At 43.9% G+C, this 17903-nt stretch overlaps 1 non-coding gene across 1 annotated transcript; it reads right to left on the bottom strand.

The window, feature by feature from the left end:
- Positions 1-10340: 10340 nt before the first annotated feature.
- LOC130029270 (small nucleolar RNA SNORA70) lies at positions 10341-10471 on the bottom strand. Its single transcript, XR_008793301.1, has one exon. It is a non-coding gene; the product is annotated as a small nucleolar RNA SNORA70 (small nucleolar RNA).
- Positions 10472-17903: the final 7432 nt, after the last annotated feature.

The raw sequence follows: 17903 nt of genomic DNA, 5'->3' as shown, positions 1-17903 counted from the left end.
GTAAGACTCCTTACATTTCTCAGCAGTGCACTGAAATTCACTGCATTTCTGCCAAAACTATACAGTGATATTGAGCTGGAGTACAGATGCTTCCCTGAGCAGGCAGCAACACAGACCCAATTAAATCTAAGGTTCCATCAGCTATAGAAGGGGAAGCAGGAGAAATTTGAGTAGAACCAACAATATGCTAATAACCAATACATAATGCTTAATCACCATGCCAGGAATGGGATTGTGTATTCATCTTAAGCCCAAAACATGCTTAAAAACTATTATGGGCTCTGTTGTTGGCATACCAGCTACATATGCCTGTCCCATGAAATCAACTTAGAATTAATGGAAGGATAAAGAGGAGCTTACAGATCAATTAAAATTAAAATCCATCACTACCAAACCAGCCTTGCAAGAAATAGTAAAGTTATACAAATTGAAACATAATTTTACCTTAAATTATGTTTACCTTTAAATTATTTACCTTAAATTAGTAAAACATCAGAACTAAGAAACATGAAAGATAGGGACAGGAAAGAATAAAAACGTGGCTGCAGGTGGCCAAGCAGATCCTCTGCTTGCTTCCCCACCTTTCCAGATGAGATTACTCTCCCAGCTGATGTGTCTGGGCCCTTTTCAGAACAGGAAGCAGACTTCCCTTTCTTCCAGCTGGGGTCCTAGCTGCCTCCAGGCCCAATATACACCCACCATGTCAAAGGGCCCAGCTCCATATCTGAACCTCTGCTTGTTTCCCCACCCCTCAGGTGAAATTACTTTCCTGTCTGACATCTCCTGGGCCTTGTTGGAACCAGAGTATTTGGATTCTACTCCCTTCCAGCTAGACCCTGGCAGTCTCCACGCCTGACCTCTGCTGAAACAACCATTAGGCCTAGCTATCCTCATCAAATTTCACACTGCTCACAGTTTTTCTTCCTGTCTGGGTGAAGACAGAAGAGTAAAAGAGTGACACAAAGCCTAATCCATCAGCGTCTCCTAGAGGCATAGCTACAAAGATTCACCCTCAGCACAGGAAGCACATTGCACATCACTGGGGCATAGAAGCCCGCCAAGTTTAGTGAGCGAAAGTAACGTGGAAGTCTTAATCAACACCAGCCAGCTCTGTAAATCCTCAGAGAATGATTTTAGTGACGCCATGGTGAGGCTATTTAATGAGCTCAAAGAAACAATAGCACAGAAAGTATGAGATCAGACATGACAGAAATGAAGAGGTTAGTAGGTGGTATTGAAAAAATATAGCTGGTCCGAGCAGTAGAGTTAACAGCAGCTGAGGAAAATACAGAGGTGGTCTAAGATGAGATGGAGGAAACCTCTAGAAAAGAACGAAAGGTGGGGGAAAGTCTGACTATAAATAACATCCAGAGAACTATGGGATGAATTCAGGAGGAACAATATAAGAATTACTGGAGTCCCTGAGGAACAGGAAGGAGAATTTGATGAAGAAATCATAGATAAAAATTTCCTAGAGTTGAGAAATAAGGGTCCCAACAAAAACAAATGCAAAGAGAAAAATTGCAAGACACATTGTGCTGAAATGACAAAAACTAAAGACAGTATTGAAAAGAGCAAGATCAAGAAAGGAACTAATATACCAAGGAAAACCCATAAGATTCACAGCACATCTATCAAATGAGACTCCACAAGTCAGAGAGTATGAAGAGGTAATTTTGGATAACATTGGGTTATCCTTGCTCTGCACACAGGGAGCTTATGTTTATTGAGTTACTCCCTCAGCAGTGTCCCTGAGGCACACCAAATCCCATCAAGCACTAATAATCCTATATTGCTTTTCTCTCCTTTATGTCATTTGCATTGTTTATTTAGCAGTGTCCTTCCTGTATAGACACAGGAATACAGTTTATGCTGTGTTTTATAACACGGGAGTTAATTGACTCCAAAATAATATTTACTCCTCAGCATCCTTATTTACTTGACTTAAGCCTTAGTTGCCCTTAGTTCCTAGCACTCCAAAAGCAGGGTCCCGACAAAGGGACTGGATGGACCCAGGGCAAGCTGTAAACTACCCTGTCACTGAAAGGGGACAAGCTAAGCACCATAACTATAATAGGTTAAGAGTACGGTGGGAGGGATACTGGGATCAGTGATGGTGGAGAATGGGCACTGGTGGAGGGATGGGTACTTGATCTTTGTATAACTGAAACCCAAGCCCAAAAAATTGTAAGTCTACAACTGTACCTCAAAAATATCCAGCTAGATTAATATTCAGATTTGAAGGACTATACAGAGTTCCATGAACCAGCATCAGCATAGGGAAATTATAGTCTTGAAACTAATTTGGCAAAAAGCTTTAAATGAGCTTCTTTAAAAGACAGGACAAATTTCCCAGCACTTGGTATTGGGTACAGCATTCACTCATGGTGCTTATGGTTGCCATCTTCTAGATTTTGAAAGTTATGTTAACTCCTTGCTAAGGAATTTTATACATTTTCAGTAACATTTCAATTATATTGAATGTGCTATGTATGAGCAGATGTTCTTTGATACATCCTTAGAGATTTTTATTACAGTTATTTATTTAATCTATAATATTTTCTAATATAAAATTAGTATTTCTTTTCTTAGGATAAAATACTTTCATACTTTTATAGACCTATTTAGATTTTCCCCTTTTTTTTCTTTTCAATTAAAAATTTTACATTTCAAAGATTTACTTTATGTAAATTTTAAAATGCATTCGCACAGAGTTATTCAATATGTTAATTTAAAACCTTTACATACCTTGGGTATAAAGAGATAGCACAGCAGATAAGAGTCTAGCCTTGCAGTCAGCTGGCCTGGATTCGATCCCTGGCAACTCCTATGGTCCTCTTGAGTTAATTGATCTTAAATTCACTTAATCACTTAATCACTTAACTTCCTGTTAGTCATCGATTTGCTCGAGCGGGTGCCAGTAACGTTTCCATTTGTCCCTGTTGCGTGCTAGTGTAGCCCAATGGCATATGTTCGCTCTGGGAACATGAAGAGCCTCAAACCGATCGTTCATGATCTTGATGAAGAAGTCTGACCATCTGGTAGGTGGGCGGCCATGCGGTCTTTTGACATCCCATGGAATCCAGTCGGTAACAGCTCTAATCCAGCGGTCATCTTTAAATCTCATTACGTGACCAGCCCATCTGATTTTTGACACGTTGGCAAACGAGACAGCGTCCCTGATTCTTGATTGTCAGAACTCCGGATTCTTTCTCTCATTCGAGTGAAACGTGATATTCCAAGCATAGTTCTTTCAGTTCCTCTTTGGGAGACCCGAATAGCGTTATCATCCTGTTTGCATAGGGCCCAGGTCTCTGAGGCATATGTTAATGCAGGAAGAACAGTGGAATCGAAGAAATGTGCCTGGAGCTGGAGGTTCTTTGTCCTCTTAGCTATTTCTTCGATGCTCTTGAAGGCGTTCCAAGCCACTCTCTTCCTCCTGCACAGCTCGGGTGCCAGGTCATTTGTCATGTTGACTTCTCGACCTAGGTACACATAGCTGTTGCATTAGAAGATGGTCGTTCCGTTGAGAGCGAAGGGGGCGTCAGGAACAAGGCTGTTTCTCATAAACATTGTCTTCGTAAGATTCAGCTGTAGTCCTACCTTTCCACACTCACGGTCAAAGTCGGCCAGCATTTGTGCCGCTTGGCTGATGTTTGGTGTTATTAAAACAATGTCATCAGCAAAGCGGAGGTGGTGTAGTTGCCCACCATCTATCTTCACTCTCATTCCTTCCCATTCCAGTCGTCGCATGATGTTCTCGAGGGTGGCACAGAAGAGTTTCGGTGAAATGGTATCACCCTGCTGAACCCCTCTCGACATCAATGATTACTTCTTTGTAGAATGGTGAGATCCTGGCAGTGAATCCGCAATACAGCTCACGGAGGATCTTGATGTATTGGGCTTGAATGCCCTGATTGGCTAGGGCTTCAATGACCGCTTCCGTCTCAACAGAATCAAAGGCCTTCTTTAAATCAATGAACGTTAAACAGAGTGGCATCTTGAACTCCCGAGAAACCTCAATGAGCTTGGTTATCATGTGGATATGGTCGATGGTACTGAATCCTTTGCGGAACCCGGCTTGCTCGCATGGTTGTCCTTCATCTAGTGTTCTGCCAATCCTATTTAGTATGACTCAAGTGAACAACTTGTAGATGACAGACAATAGGCAGATCGGGCGATAGTTGCCAATGTCATGGATGTCTCCCTTCTTGAACAGTAGTACGGTCCTGCTGGTTTTCCATTGGGATGGAACCGTGCATTCAGACAGGTAGCGTGTGAAGAGCCGAGCCAGTGTATTGATGAGTACTGATGGCAAGTTCTTCAGGTGTTCAGGTCTGACCTTGTATGGGCCGGGTGCTGTTTGCTTCTTTACTGACGAAATGGCGTGTCGGATTTCGGAAGGGAGAACGTTGGGAATGATATATCCATCCTCTGGAATTTGGTATGTCGGCAAGTGGACATGGCTATTGAAGAGATTTAAGTAGAAGTCATGGATAATCTTCTCCATTGCCGTTCTGGAGGATGTGATGGATCCATCAGGACGTCGGAGGGCAGTCATTTTGGTCTTGTAGTTGGCGAAGGACAGACGGGCGTTACGAATACTTTTCCCGGCTTCTGCCGCATCTACCAGCACTTCTGCTCTTCTCTCTTTGAGGTCTTCCTTGATCGCATCTCTGCACTGCTTTGCGAGCTCGGACGTTAGCTTGCGGTTGCCTGAGGCATGTGCCAAACCACGCTGGCGAATAAGCTCAAGAGTTTTTGAAGACAGGCGTTTTTTTGTGGCTATCTCTCTCTTGGCGTTCCTCGCACATTCATGGAGGTGCTGTACCAGTCGATCGTATTCCTCATCAATGTTGTCAACAATGGCATCTTCCCATGTTGCCACAATAGTACCAAAGAGTTCCCAGTTGGTGGTCGTTCTGGGCGTTCTCTTTTTAAACTTTGCAGCCCTCTCTCCCCGCTCTGTGAAGTAGAATTTTACATGAAGGAGATGGTGGTCCGATCCCGTTCGGAATTTTGGGACAACAGCGACATCGGTCAGGCAAAACCGCCGATTGAATATGATGTGGTCTATTTCGTTGTGGAATCGTCCACTGGAAGACTCCCATGTCCAACGTTCAGATTCTGCCTTCTGGAACTGTGAGTTACCATGGATGGTCTTGGTCGACATGATGAACTCAGACAGTCTCTCACCCTGTTCGTTCCATTCTAGGCCATGGGTCCCAATGTGAAGTTCTTCAGCTGATCTTCTCGGTCCTATCTTGGCATTAAAATCACCCACAATGATCTTGTAGAAGGTGTGGTCTTCTTTATAGAACTTCTCCAGTTCCACGTAGAACTTCTCGATTTCTCTTTCATCATAATGAGATGTTGTTGCGTAGACAATGAAGATAGAAACTGCTGGCAGTGAGCCACATCTATTCAAATGTAAACGTCCGATTCGGGTTGTTAGGCATTCGAATGAATCAATGCTCATGGCCAAGTTTGTGTTGACTAGGACACCGACGCCTCTGACACCTCTTTTATCGCATGTTCCGAGGAACAATTCTTCTCCAATGTCGAAAACGGCATGGTGAGATTCGTGCCTTCTTAGAGGGAGAAGTGGCGTTCAGCCACCCGAGATCTTAAATTATTTCTAGTTTTTATTTGTCTGAACATATGGAGAGTGGTCTTAAGCATGGCTGTGGCTGATTCTGGAGGTCTTTGGCTGCCGGGGCTCTGCTCGGGGCGGGGAGGGAAACTCATGCCGCCCCCCTCCAAGGGGCCCCAGTGAGGACAGCTAGGCGCCGGGGCAGGAGACTCTGCGCTGTTCGGACGAGGCTCATGCATGGAGGAACTGGCAGAGGAACCCAGGCATGCAGGACCCAGGGCTGAAATTGCTAAGCCTGCTCGGATTGGGACTGGGCCTCCTCCACCCAGATCCCCCATCTTCCAGTATGTAGGTGTTACACCCACCAACTGCCCCGGTGCCGGCGCCGTGTTATCCCATCAACAGCCAAGACCCAGAGATTATAAAACCCAGCTGCTGGAAGCTAATGCAGTCCTGTGACATCCTGTTATCTAGTTCTTAGTCTTGGGGAACCCAGCAGGCTACTGAGAGTATCCTGCCTGCATGGCAGAGTCTGGCAAACTCCCCGTGGCGTATTCGATATGCCAAAACCCAGTAACATGATCCATCTCATTCCCCTGACCCTGAAAGAGCCTCGAATATGGCACTTTCTAAAATCTCAGGGCTAGGACGAAGGAGACATTACTGGTGCCTCCTTGAGGAAATTGATGAACAACAGGATGGCAGTGATACAGTGATTTTATTTATTCTAATCATTTTTTTCATTAAGGTATGCAGATTCACAATACTGTTAATCATACTTTCAAAGAATGTAATCGGGGTGAAGCAATATTTCAGGATATTTTCTCTATATATGTAGGTGTCACCAGTCTCACAATTTAAAGCGAGAAAAAAGACAGAGTAAAGAGAGAGAGGGACAGAGAGAGATGGTCAAAGAGAGAGAGAGAGAGAGAGAGAGAGAGATCTCCTCCTTATGTGGGATATAAAAGAAACAATAATGGAACAAATGACCAAAGACATCGGAACTGAAGATTTTATCTATAAAACTGAGCATACACTGGGGGAGGCCAGGAGGGGCCCCTGGGACTGGTGTAAGGAAGTGGGCTCTTGGGTGAGGGCTGTGGTTTTGGAATTCTGTCTGCATGAAAAGTATGATTAACAGTATTGTGATTCTACGTACCTCAATGGAAAAAAATGATTAAAATAAGTAAAAACTAAAAATAGGACCCTCTAAAATTAATTTAAGATCAAATCTGCTCAATAGGTTATAGGGATAGATTTGACATATACATCTCAGGATAACCTTAAAACAAATTCTTCAGAAATTAAAATCTAGAAAAGGCAGGCTGGAGTACCAGAGCAAGGCATGTAGCCAACCATGGCTGGAATCCCTGGCATCATATATGGCTCTCCAAGCACCATCAGGAGTGATGTCTGTGCACAAGGACAAGAGTAAACTGCTAAAAAAAAAAAAAAAAACCCAGCTCTGCCCAAGTCCCACCTCAGAGTTCTGGACGGTACCACCACCAGTCCTGTTCATGATGCTTATAAGTGGATGGACATGGAGAGTATCATGCTAAGTATCATGAAATGAATCAGAAAGAGAGGAACAGATACATAAGACTGCACTCATTTGTGGAATAGAAAATAACATAATATGAGACTGACACCCAAGGACAGTAGACACAAGGGCCAGGAATACTATCTCAGAGTTGGAAGCCTGCCTCATGAGCTGGGGGAAAAGGCAGCTGGATTAGAGAAGGGATCACAAAGTCAATGATGGTTGGAGGAATCTGTCAGGATTGGAGATGTGTGATAAAAGTAGAATAAGGACCAAACGTAAAAACCTCTCAGTATCTGTATTGCAAAGCATAATGCCCAAAAGTAGAGAGAGAGTATGGGGGAAATTGTCTGCCATGGAAGCAGGGGCAGGGTTGGAAAGGAGGGGTATACTGGGGACATTGGTGGTGGAGAATGTGCACTGGTGGAGGGATGGGTGTTTGATCATTATATGACTGAAACTCAAACATGAAAGCTTTGTAACTATCTCATGGTGATTCAATTAAAAAAAAAAAGTAAGCCCTGAGCATAGTCAGATGTAGCCCACTCCCTGCCCCACCCCCAAATAAAACTAACAAAGGAAATCAAATACCAAATGATGATGCTAAAGTAGGTATAAAAGATACAACAAAAGAAAATATCAAAAAAACAAATGCTTAAAAATAACAAAATAGCAATGAGCAACTATCAGTAACTACCCTAAATATTAGTGGTATGGATTCACCTATATAAAACTCATAGTGTGGATAAAAAAAAATTAAACTTTGATTTTTTTGTTTTGGGCCACACCTGGTAGTGCTCAGGGCTTCTTCCTGATGGGGCTTGGGGGACCATATGAAGTGTCAGGGATCAAACCTGGGGTGGACATGTACAAGGTAAATGCCCTATGCACTGTACTATCGCTCCAGCCCCAAGCACTGTAGCACTGTCCTCCCATTGTTCATTGATTTGCTTAAGCGGGCCCAAGTAACATTTCCATTGAGAGACTTATTGTTACTGTGTTTGGCATATTGAATATGTCACGGGTAGCTTGCCAGGCAGCCCCAAGCAAAATCAATTTTTTTCCCTTTTTGGGTCACACCCAGCCATGCACATGGGTTAATCTGGGCTCTGCACTCAGGAATTACTCCTGACGGTGCTGGGGGGACCATATGGGGTGCTGGGAATCGAACCTGGGTCGGCTGTGTGCAAGGCAAATACCCTCGCTCCAGCCCCACAAAGTGTGATAACATTTTATTTTTATTAATTTTTTCATTATTTTTATTAATTCACCATGAGGTACAGTAACAAAAATTTCATGTTTGAACTTCGATCATACAGTCATCAAATACCTTCACCAGTACACATTTTCCACCACCAAAATCCCCAGTGTCGCCCCCCACATTCCACACCTCCCTCTGCTTGTGTGGCAGACAATTTGCAAAATATTCTTTCTCTACTTTAGTTACCTTTGATATTTCGAGATCAGTCCTACCACCCCTTATACCTGCCGAATATGCAATTGCTAGACAATGTGTTTTGCATTGATTATTATGAATATAATGTCACTCTAAGAATTGTAAGATTTTAATAAGTAGGGGCTGAAGAAATCGTTGCCACAAGTTGCTCGGGTCTGAGATTCCTTTGTGTGTCTGGATTGTGGCCATGTGGGAGCTTAAGTAGTTGGTGGATGGGTGTGGTATCATCTCGGCGTCCCATTGGGACAGGGGAAAGGAGAGCTCACTCCTGTGAGACTTGGGATTTACTATCACCGCAACTCGTACCTGGTGCTTCTTGTTGGCTTCTAGAAAATGGCAACCGCTGGAGCACTGAAAGGGCAGGCGGAGGGACAACACCTGACCCCCTCTGGAGGGGCCCAGCGGAGGAGTCTATTGCAAAGGTTCCGGGTCATCTCTGCCGCATGTTGCTCGGGTCCAAGATTCCTTTGTGTCATAAAATTAATTTTTAAGCAATAGAAATGTTTTTGTACTGCTTACAGGAAACAGACTCAATGTTAAAAGCTGGGGGGAGAAAACATATAAGCAAATGACCAATTTAAAAAGGCAGATGCACACGTCAGATAGAATTTCCATTTTAAAAAGGTACAAGTAGTAAAGATGGGCATTATATAATGATTAAGTGCTTAGTAGAAGAGGATATTACCTGTAATATCATGTGTGCAGCAAGAGAAGGAGTGCCATGATATACTGAGTAATTATGAATAGAACTAGAGACTAACATTGACAGCCACATAATAGTAGAGGCTCTGAACAACCGACTAACCACTATGGATAAATCAACTAAACAGAAGAAGCCAACAATAACCTTAAATGATTAACTAGGACAGATGGCCTTGATAGCACTTACAGAACAATTCACTGCAAAACAGCTGCATTTACACTTTTTTTCAAATGTACATAAAACACTTTCAAGGATAGATAATATGCTAGGACACAAAGAAAAGGTGATTTATGAACATCATACCTAAATTTTTAATACCTAATATTTTTCTTTTATATAAAATTAGAAACCAACCACACACAAAACCAAGAAAGCTTCAAATACTTGGTGGCTGAAGAATATATTTCTCAGCAAACACAGACTCAGTGAGGAAGTCAGTTAAAGAATATCTGGAGATCCCAAAATGGAAACCAGTTATCAGAACTATGAACAAGTTATCAGAAGTTATCAGAACTATGAGATGAAGCAAAAGCAGTACTGAGAGCAAAGGTAGTAGGAATTTTGCTGTTGTTTAAGAGGCAGGATTTATTGTGGTGAGTGGGATGGGGTGGTGGGGGTTGGGGTAGGGAACAGAGACTGGGGGTGGGAGTGGGAGACATCTCCAGAGCTCTCTGGAATGCAGTGCCCACCATTTGTGCAGAGGCTCACACTATTGGGATATACTTGACCCCACGGTCATCTGGAATGAGCTACTTCTCAGCCACAGTCTTCAAACTCATCCACATTCAACTTGGCGAAAGCTCCACTTCTTGGAGATGTATAGCATCCAGGAGACTTGAACTTGGTCCAGCACAGAGCCACAATCACAGGCTCAGTGTTTTGGAATTGGGACAGATGGACATGATGACTTGGCCAATGTGAACCTGGTCCACAGTGATCTGGGACTTTCCAAGGTGTCCCCCCACCCTCCACCCCCCACCTGCCACATACCTGTTTGAAATCTGAGGTTGAGGCCAGCACAAGAGCAATAGAGACATCCATGGCGAGGGACTGTCTCTAAGCTCCCTTATTACAGCCTGTCCAAGCCACAGGCTGTGTCCACCCCTGAGGAGGCCGTGTGCCATCTGCAGCCACTGCACACCTGGCCCCCCAGGCAGAGAGCAGTTTAATGGGCTGCACAGCAATACAGGCCTCTATAAAGAACAAAACCCAATGAACTTAAGCCTGTACGCCTCACTCTTAAAAAATTGAAGAAGTAATGAAGTCAGCAATGCTGAGGCCAAATTCAGATAAGGATTCCTGATCTCAAATACAGATAAGGATCACACACACACATGCCCCAAGCCATTATCATTAATGAACCAAAGGAACATACAGAGTCTCACTAGAAAATCAAATTCAACGATACAGTAGAATAATCATACATCATGACAAGTAGCATTAATTTGAGCGATGCAAAAATGGTACAGCATACACAAATCAATGTAATATACTATAATAAAATAAAAATCACATAATATTAAGATACTATTTGTATTAGTATTTATATGACAATATTTATTCATAAATGTATTTACTTATTTAGAAATAAGCAAACAAAAAAAAGAATGCTCCCAACTGCACCCAAGATCAGTGCCACCCCAAATGTTCTAACTGCACCCCTACATCTTCACTCCCAGGGCTACTATCACCCACGTTGAGAAATATTTGCCTACAGCAAGGTTCATGGGAAATGTGATCTGTTCTTACTTTCCTAAGTTGCCATATAAGGTTTCCTGTGTCTGTATCTCAGTACTGCGATCTTCTGCTTTACCCTTAATTAGAAATAAGATAGTATTTATATGGCAATAAAGTATTTGACAAGATTCAGAATCCATTTATGATAAAAGCTAAATAAAGGGATAGAAGGGCCAAGAGCTAGTAAAAATGTTAAGGCTCTTGTCTAGCATGTGGCTGCGGCCACATCTCTGGTTTGAAGCTGGACATCATATTTCCCCCACCACTGCCATGAGTGCTCAGTGATAACTGAGCACCGAGCTGGAAGTAGCTCCTGAGCACCACCTGGTGTGGCCCCCAAACAAAACAAATCTAGACATAGAAGGCCAGAGATATACAGCTTGTGGTGGGGCACTTACCTTGCTTGGGTGAGGCCTTGGCTTCAATTATTGGCACTTAAACAAATAGGACTTGAAAGGAACACATTCCACATATGAAATGTACTACAGATGTCATGTACTATAAACCCACAGCTAATACCATATTCATTGGTGAAAATCTGCTAGAGAATCGACGAAAGCTTTCCAGAAGAATGACATTATGCTGATGTCGGAGAGGTGTCAATTAGCCAAAGTGAGAAGAACTATTTTCTTCTTGCACATTATTACTACTAAGTCAGATCTCTCCTACATATTTATAACATATTTTTTAGACCTTAATATAAATCTGTCCATTTGCCTCATTTTGTTTAAGCCCTGTATGAAGCGAGGAGTCAGCATCTGTTTTTCCTGTAAAGGATCAGATGATAACTGTTTTTGAGGACCCTGTAATCTCTGTTTGCAGCTCCTCAAGTCCATCTTCAAAGAGAAAAGGAGTTCCAGACAATGTGAAAAAGAATGAACATGGCTGTATTCCAGAAAAGGAGAGGAAAAATGTTCTAGACAGAAGTAAATAAACATAAATGAGCAGTTAGCAACAAATACATGACTATTTACAGGTGGATAAGACTAGCTTCTATACTTGTTTTCTTAAATACTCACTAGGATTCAATCCATACTAGAGGATACCTTGAAATGTGACCTAATGGAAACCCTCTTAATATCTCTAAAGTTCTGATTATTTTACTTACATGTGCAAGAAAAAGGGGAGGTGGAAAAAATCTCATGGAAAACAGGCCCTGCTTATCCTAGATCCTCTATAAACTGGGATTAAAATGTTATTTCTCTTAACACACCATCCTCTTTTGTTCCAAATTCCCATGCTGTCATATTTAGCAGGAAGCATTTAGTGTTTACCTGCTACCCCAAATTGTGTAGAAATGGAAGAAAGGAGACTGGAGAGATAACATAGCGGGTAAGGCACTTGTCTTGATGGTTCAGTCAAAAGTGATCCCTGAGGGAGGATCCTCCCAGGATGGAAGATGCATGCTGAAAGTAGACTACAGACAGAACATGATTGACACTCAATACCTCTTTTGCAAACCACAGCACCCAAAAGGAGAGAACAAAAGGGAATGCCCTGCCACAGAGGCGGGCGGGGTGGGATGGGGGCTATGGGAGGTGGGAGGGATACTGGGATCATTGATGGTGGAGAATGGGCACTGGTGGAGAAATGGATACTCTATAATTATATGGCTGAAACCCAAGCACAAAAATTGGTGTTCACTAATAAAAATTTTAAAAAAATAGTGATCCCTGAGCACAGAGCCAGGACTTACTCCTGAGCCTGCTGGGTTTGGCCCCAAAACTAGGGGGGGGGGGGGGAAAGCAAAAGGGGAAAAAAAAGGAAGAAAGATCTGACAGCGGTGAAACTGGCCCAAAAGAAGTGAATAAATGAAGAGTTGAATTCAAAATTATGAATCAGCAGCTCTTCTGGGTAGGGACATTTTTACCTTGTCCTTTCCCCAAAAGCCAAAGATATGGACAGGTTGAAACTTTACTCGGAAATCTTCTTTTAGGTTTGCAAATAGCAGGGAGTGTTCCTCAACCAGAAGGGAATTTATTGATTACTCAGGTGCTTATTGTACTGAGTAATTAATAAATCAAGATTCCCACAATTATCCTTTACTCATTCTCTTTCTCTGTACAAACTGTTTCTTTGGGATTGGGGGAGGGGCACACAGGGTGTGGAATATAAGGTAACAGAATGGGAGACTAACACTTAAGGATAATAGAGATAACAGCCGGAGAACCGCTCCAGGGCTTGGAGGCCGGCCTCACATGGGGGGGGGGGGGAGGGGGAAGCAGTTGGGATAGAGAAGGGGCCACTAAGTGAATGATGCTTGGAGGGCTCGCTCAGAATGGGAGATGCGTGCTGAATGTAGACTATAGACAAAACATGAATGCTACTTACTACCTGTATTGCAAACCATTGCACCCAAAAGGAGAGAGAGAGTAAAAGGGAATGTACCTGCCACAGAGGGTGGGTGGGAGAGATACTGGGAATATTGGTGGTGGAGAATGGGCATTGGTGGGGGGATGGGTACTCGATCATTGTATGACTGAAACGTAATCACGAAAGTTTGTAAGTCTATAACTATCTCATAGTGATTCATTAAAAAATAATCACTTAATCACTTAACTTCCCGTTAGTCGTCGATTTGCTCGAGCGGGCACCAGTAATGTCGCCATTTGTCCCTGTCGTGTGCTAGTGTAGCCCAATGGCATCTGTTCACTCCGGGAACATGAAGGGCCTCAAACCAATCGTTCATGATCTTGACGAAGAAGTCTGACCATCTGGTAGGTGGGCGGCCACACGGTCTTTTGACATCCCGTGGAATCCAGTCGGTAACAGCTCTAGTCCAGTGGTCGTCTTTAAATCTCATTACGTGACCAGCCCATCTGATTTTCGACACCTTGGCAAATGAGACAGCATCCCTGATCCTTGATCGTCGACGGATGTCAGAACTCCGGATTCTTTCTCTCATTTGAGTGAAACGTGATATTCCAAGCATAGCTCTTTCTATTCTTCTTTGGGAGACCTGAATAGCGTTCTCATCCTGTTTGCATAGGGCCCAGGTCTCTGAGGCATATGTTAATGCAGGAAGAACAGTGGAATCAAAGAGATGTGCCCGGAGCCGGAGGTTCTTCGTCCTCTTAGCTATTTCTTCGACGTTCTTGAAGGCGTTCCAAGCCGCTCTCTTCCTCCTGCACAGCTTGGGTGCCAGGTCATTTGTCATGTTGACCTCTCGACCTAGGTACGCATAGCTGTTGCATTCAGAGATGGTCGTTCCGTTGAGAGCGAATGGGGCGTCAGGAACGAGGCTGTTTCTCATAAACATTGTCTTCATAAGATTCAGCTGTAGTCCTACCTTTCCACACTCATGGTCAAAGTCGGCCAGCATTTGTGCCGCTTGGCTGATGTTTGGTGTTATTAAAACAATGTCATCGACAAATCAGAGGTGGTGTAGTTGCCGACCATCTATCTTCATTCCCATTCCAGTCGTCGCATGATGTTCTCGAGGGTGGCACTGAAGAGTTTCGGTGAAATGGTATCACCCTGCCGCACCCCTCTCTTGACATCAACGATCACTTCTTTGTAGAATGGTGAGATCCTGGTAGTGAATCCGCAATACAGCTCACGGAGGATCCTGATGTATTGGGCTTGAATGCCCTGATTGTCTAGGGCTTCAATGACCGCTTCCGTCTCAACAGAATCAAAGGCCTTCTTTAAATCAAAGAACGTTAAACAGAGCGGCATCTTGAACTCCCGAGAAACCTCAATGAGCTTGGTTATCGTGTGGATATGGTCGATGGTGCTGAATCCTTTGCGGAACCCGGCTTGCTCGCATGGTTGTCCTTCATCTAGTGTTCTGCCAATCCTATTTAGGATGACTCGAGTGAACAACTTGTAGATGACAGACAATAGGCAGATCGGGCGATAGTTGCCAATGTCATGGATGTCTCCCTTCTTGAACAGTAGTACGGTCCTGCTGGTTTTCCATTGGGACGGAACCTTGCATTCAGACAGGTAGCGAGTGAAGAGCCGAGCCAGTGTATTGATGAGTACTGACGGCAGGTTCTTCAGGTGTTCAGGTCTGACCTTGTCTGGGCCGGGTGCTGTTTGCTTCTTTACCGACGAAATGGCGTGTCGGATTTCGGAAGGGAGAACCGTTGGGAACGACATATCCATCCTGTGGAATTTGGTATGTCGGCAAGTGGACATGGCTGTCGAAGAGATTTGAGTAGAAGTCATGGATAATCTTCTCCATTGCCGTTCTGGAGGATGTGATGGATCCATCAGGACGTCGGAGGGCAGTCATCTTGGTCTTGTAGTTGGCAAAGGACAGGCGGGCGTTATGAATGCTTTTCCCGGCTTCTGCTGCATCTACCAGTACTTCTGCTCTTCTCTCTTTGAGGTCTTCCTTGATCGCATCTCTGCACTGCTTTGCGAGCTCGGACGTTAGCTTGCGGTTGCCTGAGGCATGTGCCAAACCACGCTGGCGAAGAAGCTCAAGAGTTTTCGAAGATAGGCGATTTTTTGTGGCTATCTCTCTCTTGGCGTTCCTCGCACATTCATGGAGGTGCTGAACCAGTCGATCGTATTCCTCGTCAATGTTGTCAACAATGGCATCTTCCCATGTTGCCGCAATAGTACCAAAGAGTTCCCAGTTGGTGGTCATTCTGGGAGTTCTCTTTTTGAACTTTGCAGCCCTTTCTCCCAGCTCTGTGAAGTAGAATTTTGCACGAAGGAGACGGTGGTCCGATCCCGTTCGAAATTTTGGGACAACAGCGACATCGGTCAGGCAAAACCGCCAATTGAATATGATGTGGTCTATTTCATTGTGGAATCGTCCACTGGGAGACTCCCATGTCCATCGTTTAGATTCTGCCTTCTGGAACTGTGAGTTACCATGAATGGTCTTGGTCGACATGATGAACTCAGACAGTCTCTCACCCTGTTCGTTCCATTCTAAGCCATGGGTCCCGATGTGAAGTTCTTCAGCTGATCTTCTCGGTCCCATCTTGGCATTAAAATCACCCACAATGATCTTGTAGAAGGTGTGGTCTTCTTTATAGAACTTCTCTAGCTCCATGTAGAACTTCTCGATTTCTCTTTCATCATAATGAGATGTTGGTGCGTAGTCATATTAATATATCACTTAATCACTTAATCCCCGTTATTCATCGATTTATTTGAGCGGGTGCCAGTAACGTCTCCATTCATCCCAGTTGCGTGCTAGCGTAGCCCAATGGTATCTGTTCGTTCTAGGAACATGCAGAGCCTCAAACCGATCATTTAGGGTCTTGACGAAGAAGTCTGACCATCTTATAGGTGGGCGTCCACGTGATCTTTTGATGTCCCGTGGAATCCAATCAGTAATGGCTCTAGTCCAGCGGTTGTCTGTAAACCTCATTACGTGTCCAGCCCATCTGATTTTTGATGTCTTGGCAAATGAGACAGCGTCCCTGATTCTTGAGCGTTGACGAAGATCAGAACTCCGGATTCTATCTCTCATTTGAGTGAATCGTGATATTCCAAGCATAGTTCTTTCGATTCCTCTTTGAGAGACCCGAATAGCGTTCTCATCCTGTTTTCGTAGGGTTCAGGTCTCTGAGGCATATGTTAATGCAGAAAGAATAGTGGAATCAAAGAGATGTGCTCGTAGCTGGAGGTTCTTTGTCCTTTTAGTTATTTCTTCAATGCTCTTGAAGGCATTCCAAGCTGCTCTCTTCCTCCTGCGCAACTCAGGTGTCAGGTCATTCATCATGTTGATTTCTCGACCTAGGTATATATAACTGTTGCATTCGGAGATGGTGGTTCCGTTGAGAGTGAATGGAGCGTCGGGAACAAGGCTGTTTCTCATAAACATTGTCTTCGTAAGATTCAGCTGTAGACCGACCTTTCCACATTCACGGTCAAAGTCGTTCAGCATTTGTGCCGCTTGGCTGATGTTTGGTGTTATTAGAACGATGTCATCAGCAAAGCGGAGGTGGTGTAGTTGCCGACCATCTATCTTCACTCCCATGTTTTCCCATTCTAGTCGTCGCATGATGTTCTCGAGGGTGGCACTGAAGAGTTTTGGTGAAATGGTATCACCCTGCCGAACCCCTCTCTTGATATGGATGATTACTTCTTTGTAGAATGGTGAGATCTTGGTAGTGAATCCGCAATAGAGCTCACGAAGGATCCTGATGTATTGAGTTTGTACGCCCTGATTGGCTAGGGCTTCCATGACCGCTTCCGTCTCAACAGAATCAAAGGCCTTCTTTAAATCGGCATCTTGAACTCCCGAGATACCTCAATGAGCTTGGTTATTGTGTGGATATGGTCGATGGTACTGAATCCTTTTCGGAATCCAGCTTGTTCACATGGTTGTCCTTCATCTAGTGTTCTGCTAATCCTATTCAGGATGACTCGAGTGAATAGTTTGTAGATGACAGACAATAGGCAGATTGGGCGATAGTTGCCAATGTCATGGATGTCTCCTTTCTTGTATAGTAGTACAGTCCTGCTGGTTTTCCATTAGGATGGAACCTTGCATTCAGACAGGTAGCATGTGAAGAGTCAAGCCAATGTATTGATGAGTACTGATGGTAAGTTCTTCAGGTGTTCAGGTCTGATCTTGTCTGGGCCAGGTGCTCTTTGTTTCTTTACCGACGAGATGGCATGTTGGATTTCGGAAGGGAGAACATTGGGAACGACATATCCATCATGTGGTATGTGGTATGTGGGCAAGTGGATGTGGCTATTAAAGAGATCTGAGTAGAAGTCATGAATAATCTTCTCCATTGCCCTTCTGGAAGATGTGATAGATCCATTCTGATGTCGGAGGGCAGTCATCTTGGTTTTGTAGTTGGTGAAGGACAGGCGGGCATTACGAATGTTTTTCCCAGCTTCTGCTGCATCTACCAGTACTGTTGCTCTCCTGTTTTTGAGGTCATCCTTGATGGCT

Source organism: Sorex fumeus, unplaced genomic scaffold (genome assembly GCF_029834395.1).
Source record: "Sorex fumeus unplaced genomic scaffold, SorFum_2.1 ptg000003l, whole genome shotgun sequence".
In the NCBI taxonomy this organism is placed as follows: domain Eukaryota; kingdom Metazoa; phylum Chordata; class Mammalia; order Eulipotyphla; family Soricidae; genus Sorex; species Sorex fumeus.
The sequence above is the reverse complement of the archived record's forward strand: the minus strand, read 5'-3'. Positions and strand labels throughout refer to the sequence as shown.